The sequence below is a fragment of the Haliaeetus albicilla genome, chromosome W (assembly GCF_947461875.1).
Source record: "Haliaeetus albicilla chromosome W, bHalAlb1.1, whole genome shotgun sequence".
In the NCBI taxonomy this organism is placed as follows: Eukaryota; Metazoa; Chordata; class Aves; order Accipitriformes; family Accipitridae; genus Haliaeetus; species Haliaeetus albicilla.
Genome location: NC_091515.1, coordinates 9879774 through 9888234, shown reverse-complemented (window position 1 = coordinate 9888234; position 8461 = coordinate 9879774). Strand labels below are relative to the sequence as shown.

Sequence of the window (8461 nt, the reverse complement as noted above, 5' to 3'; positions counted from 1 at the left end):
GAAGGCCGTGCTGGAACAGGTATATCTCTGAAGGTATTGTGGCCCATGGAGAAGGCCATGCTGGAACAGGTATATCTCTGAAGGCATTGTGGTCCATGGAGAAGGCCGTGCTGGAACAGGTGCACCTCAAAGTGACTGTGGCTGTGTATAAGTCTATGCCACAGCAGGTATACCCCTGAAGAGACTGTGGCTCATAGATAAGGCTCCACTTGGAGCATGTACACCCCTAAGGAACTGCAGTCTGTGGATAAGTCCAAGCCAGAGGAAGGGGAGGAATTCATTGTAATGTTAAACCCTATGGCCTGGTCCAAAGGTACCAGGGTGGAGATTGTAATGGATATACCTTTAAATTGTTGTAACCTGGGATTTGAGTTGCATGTTATAGGAATTACTATAGCAGGAACCACCTGAACCATTGGAGGACAAGCCTTACAAGAAGCAGTGCAAGTGCAGCAGTGACCCGACCTGAGCTGGCTTTGGTGCCCAATATCTCCACACAACACACCACCTCTCCTGTCCTGAGTGACCACCATAACAGATGGAGCCCAAAGTCACGGACTAAATGAACTCAAAGGACATTTTATGGACATTTTACAGGGGTGGTCCATAGACTAGGTGAATGAGATCGTATATATATCAAAGGATGGGAAGGGTGGTGATGTTTAATGAGGTTGTATTGGATAGTGTGGTACTTGAGCATGACATAAATGGTATAGAATAAGGGGTGGAGAATGTGCTGGTTTTGACTGGGATAGAGTGAATTTTCTTCATAGTAGCTAGTATGGGGCTATGTTTTGGATTTGTGCTGGAAACAGTGTTGATAATAGAGGGATGTTTTAGTTATTGCTGAACAGTGCTTACACAGAGTCAAGGCCTGTTCTGCTTCTCACACCACCCCACCAGTGAGTAGGCTGGTGGTGCACAAGAAATTGGGAGGAGACACAGCTGGGACAGCTGACCCCAACTGCCCAAAGGGATATTCCTAGACCATATGATGTCATGCCTAGTATATAAAGCTGGGGGGAAGAAGAAGGAAGGGGGGGATGTTCAGAGTTATGGCATTTGCCTTACCAAGTAACCATTATGTGTGATGGAGCCCTGCTTTCCTGGAGAAGGTTGAATACCTGCCTGCCAATGGGAAGTAGTGAATTAATTCCTTGTTTTGCTTTGCTTGCATGCACAGCTTTTGCTTTACCTATTAAACTGTCTTTATCTCAACCCACAAATTTTCTCACTTTTACTCTTCTGATTCTCTCCCCCATCCCACTCTGGGGGAGTGAGCGAGCTAGCGGCTGTGTGGGCTTAGTTGCTGTCTGGGGTTAAACCATGACACCCGCAGAGGGGGTAAAGGGAAAGGGGAGTTGTGGTCAGATCACAACACTTCTCTGCCACTCCTTCCTCCTCATGCTTTTCCCTGGCTCCAGTGTGGGGTCCCTCCCAAGGGATATAGTCCTTCACAAACTGCTCCAATGTGGGCCCTTTCCAAAGGGTACAGTCAGTCCTTCATGAATAGACTTCTCCAGCATGGGTCCCCCATGGGCTGCAGTTCCTGCCAGAAAACCTGCTCCTGCATGGGCTCTCCATAGACTGCAGCTTCCTTCAGGGTGTAGGGTTCAATTATATGGAACTTAGTTATCGGGCCTGAAAGTAGTTCATGGTCACAAGAGTGCTCCAGACGCCTTTAGAAGGCTTTGAACAGACTAAACATGAAGATAGAAAAAGAAAGATCCCAGTTAGAAAAACACAGGTGCACATTCCACAATAAAGGGAACTTGGCACAAACAACCTCAATTCAGGGGCTTATCTCAACCAATTGGACTAAGACAAGTCTTGCATGCTCTAACTAACATAGCCAATTATGTCCTGTGTTTATGCACGTGTACAGAGTGAGTATAACTAACTTTATCTTATGTTTATATGCGTGGACAGTATCGATGTAACCAATCACCGCTTATGCTTGTGCGCGTGGACACCAAATGCTTGCATGCAGCAGCCAATCAAAGCTTCTAAACAACTTAGAGAATTGTATAAGAATGATCAGCTAAGCTCAATAAAGGGACGACTTTAATCATCATATTGGTGTTCTATCGTCCGGGCCCCGCACGGAATAATCCCTAAACCCTACATTTGGCGACCTCCGACGTGATCCGAAGAGGAACAAGAGGCAACGCTACTGAAAAGGTGGGGAATTGCCGCGGACCACGGTGGCTTGAAAGACAGCGCCGGACACTGCTCGAGAGAGGCAGGACACTGCTCGGGAGAAGCAGGTAAAATCGTAAGCTTACGTTGATAAAAAGGGCGGCAAGGGTTTCGCAGCATCTGTGAAGGAAAAAGCAGCCGTAAAGATATTTATGAGGCTGGTTGAAAAAACATAGACAGATATTAAAAAGGACTCGCTTGTAAAGGAGGTGAGCGGTCAGGGGAGGAGATGAGGTCTACGCTTTCCAAAGAAGAAGAAGCGGTAGTTAAGCTCCCTCAACATATACTCTCTGAGAGAGGCAAAAAATATGATAAAGCTTGTTTAAAGTGGCTTCTACAATGGAGCAAGGACAGAAACCTTTTAATTAGTGTGGGTACAGCTTTTGAGCTTAGTACCTGGAAAGCTATCGGAACCTCCCTATGGGATGAAATTAGTGACGAGTCTAAAGAAGTTAAAGGTCTTGCAACTTTATGGAAATTGATTAAGACAACTCTGCAAGAAATGAAAGCAGATCGTAAAGCATCTGTGTCTGCTTTTGCTGCTCTCTCTCTCCAACCGCAAGCGAAAGGGAAAAGCGGGGAGAAAACCATAATGCAGCGAGAGAGACTTTTTGGAGCTTGTCCGCCTGCTCCTGTGCCCTTGACTTCTGCTCCACTCCCTGGGACTGCCGATATTAATCAGCCATCTGACAGTTCCCAAGCCTCCCTAACCGTACGCTTAAAGGAAACCCTACAGAATCAGGAAGCGAGTAAAAATCCGCCTGTTGAGGATTTCTTGGCTGGGCGAAGGCATGTGAGCAATCCAGCCGTTATGTGGGAACGAAGCATAAGTTTACAAAATACTGGAGCAGACAAGGACACTGTGTCCTTGTACGCTGGGAAAAAGGAAGATAAGAAGAGCCTGACAAACAACACCTGGATGCTGAAGAATGAGATCAGTAACTGCTGGACGCCTCGTGAAGAAGTTTGCGCAGCCAATAGAGAATAAGATAGTGTCGCGTGAACCGGGGTATTGTACCAATTAGAGTATTGTATAAGGCGCGTGGACATAGAATCTTAGCCAATAATAACGTTATAGCTAGCGCGTGCTATCACCTTTTTTCTATATAAACCCTGTAAAACCCTGTAATAAAGGAGAACGACCATACTCATATTGAGACTCCATCGTTACTCTGGGACCGTCTTCCCACTCCGACATCCGCCTACGAGAAAACAGCCCCCAGATACCACCGTTCAACATGAACAAATTATACCTAGCATATACCCTGATTCAAATAATGCAAATGAGGATTTGGCTACTCTAATAATAAAGCAAAAAGAGAAAATGTTAGAATTGCTGGAGGAAATGCGAAAAAGAGACGGGGGTAAATGTGGGCAGCCGTTGACGAAAAAGGCATATGAAAAAGCAGCAAATGCTATCGTAGAAAGTATGGATTCTTTTGCTAAAGTGGTGGGCAATGGGGAAGAAAAATCCCTCAAGGATAAAATGCAAGAACTGATTAACCTGTGTGTACAAAAGGGGGAATTAATGCCCGATGAGGGAAAAGGGTCTAAATGGAGATACGAGGATAGATACAAAGGAATGCGATGGCTAACAGACCCGCCCTTACAAAACACGGAACCAGCCCGGGCAGGACCCCCCCCACCACCACCCAGCGATCCGTCTTTTTCGCGGGGACAACGTTGGCGCGGAATTATTGAGCAAGCCACTATAGAAGGAATAATACTGCCATCTACTATCGGATCATTTCCCATGTTCACTGAACCAGGAGGAAAGCGACAATGGGCGCCCCTGGACTGGAAAACAGTTCGAGAACTGCAAAAAGCCATTATGCAAAATGGAATAGACAATAAGTATGTGCAACAAATGATACAACAATTTTTTAAGGCACAAACCTTAGTGCCAGCGGATATAAAGATTTTGGTGGAAATGTTCTTTGAACCAACTCAGAGGTTGCTGTTTCATGATTGGTGGAGACAGAAAGCAGAAGAAACCCAGGTGAGAAATTTAGATGCTGGGGCACAAAATCCACTTGCATCTGTCAGTGTTGATATGTTACTTGGCACGGGACAGTTTGCTACTGGTCCCGTTCAGGCTGCATTAAGACCAGAGATTTTACAATTGGCACAACAACTAGCTCTGGAAGCTATTTCAGAGGTGCCGCAAGTGGGTAAAACGGTCCCGCCATATTCTCAAATCATACAAGGGGAAGAGGAGCCGTACATGAAATTCCTTGACCGTTTAAAAACTGCTGTCGATGCGTCGCCCACCTTAACCCCTGAAGCGAAAGCTGCGGTCGGAAAGGACTTAGCTATTCAAAACGCGAATGCAAAATGCAGACAAATCATTGCGTCGCTTCCATGTACAGCTACATTAGTGGATATCATAGAGGCTTGTAATCGCTTACCTCTGATACAGGAACAAGAGAAAGCTAAAATACATGCTGAAGCTCACGCTGCAGCGCTCGCGGTAGCATTACAACCGATAGTGCAACAGGGAAAAGGAGACCGCAGCCCGCACAAAGACCCCTTAGCGTGTTATCGGTGTGGTCAACCGGGGCATTTGAGACGTGCGTGCCCCCAACACATAGCAACGCAGCCTCGATCTGTGCTGGCACAGACTAACGGCAGCTGGTCAAACTTTCCTGGGGTCTGTAACAAGTGCGACAAGTTCGGACACAAAGCCAGCGACTGTCGATCAAGGTTTAAAAAAGATGGAATGCTGTTAACGCTATATCCGGGTTTGCAAGTTGCGGAAGCCTCTGTTTGTCCACAAAAGCTGTCGCTACACAAAGACATATGAAATATACATGATGTACAAAAACTTGTTGGAGACCTACAGTGGATTCGGCCTTATTGTGGTATTACAAATACAGACTTACAGCCGCTGCTGGATTTATTGCGGGGCAGCGATAGCTTAACTTCTGTACTACAACTAAATGCACCAGGGCAGCAAGCCTTGGCAGCAATTGAGAAAAAAATCACATCATCCATGTCTGGCAGATACGTCCCTGATTTGCCTATAAATTTATATGTATATAACTCAGATAAGGAAGTTGCGGGAATTTTGGGTCAGTGGGATGAGCAACAGAAACAAAACCCATTGGTAATACTAGAATGGATATTCTTGCCTGCTAGCATGTCAAAAACGGTAGTTACTAGAATTGAAGCTCTGGGAATGTGCATTCAAAAAGCAGGGGCAAGGGTGACACAAATTTCAGGGAAGCAAATGGACAAAATTATTTTACCTATGTCACTTGATATTGTGAATAATGCCATGATGAAAAATGACTGCATTACAGTAGCTCTGATGGGCTTTAAGGGGGAAGTGGATAATCACTACCCCCCTCACCCATTATTTAAAACAATGTTAACAATGGAACCACGCTCTATTTGCAGCGAAAAGCCGCTGGAGGCAATTACCGTTTTTACTGATGCTAGCAGCAGAACGGGTAAAGCGGGATTTGTATATCTTCAGGGTGGATCCTGGAAATCCGAAGTCATTCCAGTTTTACAGCAATGGCAGGGACCTTGCAAATTATTTACGTGGGGAAGAGGGTATGCTTGTGTTTCCACAGGTAACGAACAGCCCCATTGGATACTGGCAAAATGGGTCAAGCCATGGATTGAGCGACCAGATGTCACAAACAACTCAGAAGATCGAGAACAAGAGGCAGTGGAGACTTCAGCAGGTCCTGAAGCCCTAGATAGACTGCCTAGACAAATCACGACGGAGACCGGCAGTCAATGCGGAAATTAAGAATGCGTGTGAAAAACACAGAGTACAATGCTGGCCCTGGATATGTATCTTAGTGTGAGTGGGTGGAAGGGATTAAAAAAAAAAAAAAAAAAAAAAATTTTTTTTTTGTGTGTAACCATTGTAATAGAAATTTAACTAACCAACTAACCTACTAACCTATAACTAATCGTATAGAGAATAAGCAGCTTAGAGTTATTATAGCAAATATATATGATTTAATGTTGATCAGCATCCAGCGAAACATTACTCATAAGAGCCAAGTGTGGAAGTAGTCTTAAGATACCCTGATATATAGTCATTTAATTATCCAAAAAAAAAAAAAAAAAAAAGGGGGGGGGGCGGAATCTCTCTTCACAAGAAAAGTTAGCTAAAGCCAAAATTAGAGGTAAGGTCATGGTTTTAGTTAAGAATCTAGAAACAGGGCGATGGGAAGGTCCATTTCCATTAATAACCTGGGGGCGAGATTATGCTTGTGTTTTCACAGGTGCAGGCCCACAATGGACTTCCGTTCGATTTGTACGACCATCATCATCTGGAGCATCATAGATGGTGCGGCAATATGAATACCACCTCAGCCAAAAACTAACGTGTAGGTCACCTTGGCCAATATAACAGGTCAAGATTCTCTGTGCATTGCAACCACATCACAAAGCCCATGAACCAATAGACAGGATGGCTATGACTCGTGCAGCGTGCCTGGCCAGCGAGCGCATGCGTCATAGGTTGCAACTGAGGTGGATTTTGGCACCCGCTGGTCACGTGTGCTGAAACCCGTTCCTCTGCAAATGTATAAATACCGGGATTTTCCAAAGAGCATTGGGCTGGTGTACGGCAAGGCCATCGTTGCCTCCATGGGGACGCCCACATAAAGCTGACACCTACTGATTGCTGGGCTGAGTTTGCGGAGCAAGACGGCACAAGAATGTACAAGATGGTCCATCCTTGTATGTTGCAATGTGTTTAAAAATTAATTGATAGATCAAGTAAGGCTGTGTTCATTGGAACAAAAAAAAATAAAAAAGGGGGAGATGTAGGGTTCAATTATATGGAACTTAGTTATCGGGCCTGAAAGTAGTTCATGGTCACAAGAGTGCTCCAGACGCCTTTAGAAGGCTTTGAACAGACTAAACATGAAGATAGAAAAAGAAAGATCCCAGTTAGAAAAACACAGGTGCATATTCCACAATAAAGGGAACTTGGCACAAACAACCTCAATTCAGGGGCTTATCTCAACCAATTGGACTAAGACAAGTCTTGCATGCTCTAACTAACATAGCCAATTATGTCCTGTGTTTATGCGCGTGTACAGAGTGAGTATAACTAACTTTATCTTATGTTTATATGCGTGGACAGTATCGATGTAACCAATCACCGCTTATGCTTGTGCGCGTGGACACCAAATGCTTGCATGCAGCAGCCAATCAAAGCTTCTAAACAACTTAGAGAATTGTATAAGAATGATCAGCTAAGCTCAATAAAGGGACGACTTTAATCATCATATTGGTGTTCTATCGTCCGGGCCCCGCACGGAATAATCCCTAAACCCTACACAGGGCATATCCACCTGCTGTGGCATGGAGTCCTCCACGGGCTGCAGGTGGATATCTGCTCCACCGTGGACCTCCATGGACTGCAGGGGGACAGCCTGCCTCACCATGGTCTTCACCACGGGCTGCAGGGGAATCTCTGCTCCAGCACCTGGAGCACCTCCTCCCCCTCCTTCTTCCCTGACCTTGGTGTCTGCAGGATTGTTTGTCTCACTTTTTTTTTTCCCCTCACCCTTCTCTCTTGCAATTGCCGTGCAGCTTTTTTTTTTTTATGCTTTCTTAAATATGCTTTCACAGAGGTGCCACCAGCATTGCTCATGGGCTCAGCTTTGCCAGTCAGTTTTGGCACTACCTGGAACTGTCTGTCTGACATGGTGGCAGGCCCCTAGCCTCTACTTAGAGAGGCCATCCTGGCAGCTGCTCCCTCTGACACCAAAACCTTGCCATATAAACCCAATACAATAATTAGGAAGCATGGCTTGACTAATGCAATTGCTACAATACGTGCATAAAGAATAATCCTAGGTGGTAGTGATACAGTCTATAATAGTTTCATAGACTTAATCAGTGCATATAGTATTTCTTCCCAGATGCTTTTTCTTTTGTGAGACCTCTGTAATTCCTAAGCTAAGTTGTGCTGATATAAGTCTGTGCTGTGAATTAACTAATATTTTTGTTTTTATAGGCTCAATTAGTGGTTGTAAGCCCTGAGGCAGGAATGAGAAGCTACTGATAGATTGAGGAGGAAATATCACCTCTAGTTATGTGTCTCAACACCATTTGCGTGTCTGAGGACCAGACTGTCATTCATGAGTAACTGTCCCGATCCAATGTCAGGGAAGGTTTTGATATGATCCCAAGAGCGAGATTAAGACACAAATGAGGTCAAATGCCATATACCCAAAACAGCTTCTATTATCAAAAGTATCAAAAGTAGAAAATAGTAGTGATAGGA

The 8461-nt window shown here is 44.9% G+C and overlaps 1 long non-coding RNA gene across 2 annotated transcripts; it reads left to right on the top strand.

Moving 5' to 3' along the window:
• The first annotated feature begins 1780 nt into the window (after positions 1-1780).
• On the top strand, positions 1781-6680 carry LOC138683382 (uncharacterized). 2 transcript variants are annotated; one of them, XR_011322947.1, is made up of 4 exons: positions 1781-2181; positions 5599-5651; positions 5755-5981; positions 6444-6680. It is a non-coding gene; the product is annotated as an uncharacterized lncRNA (long non-coding RNA). The 2 variants fall into 2 exon arrangements; XR_011322946.1 differs by lacking the exon at positions 6444-6680 and having other exon boundaries at positions 1874-2181; positions 5755-6269.
• Positions 6681-8461: the final 1781 nt, after the last annotated feature.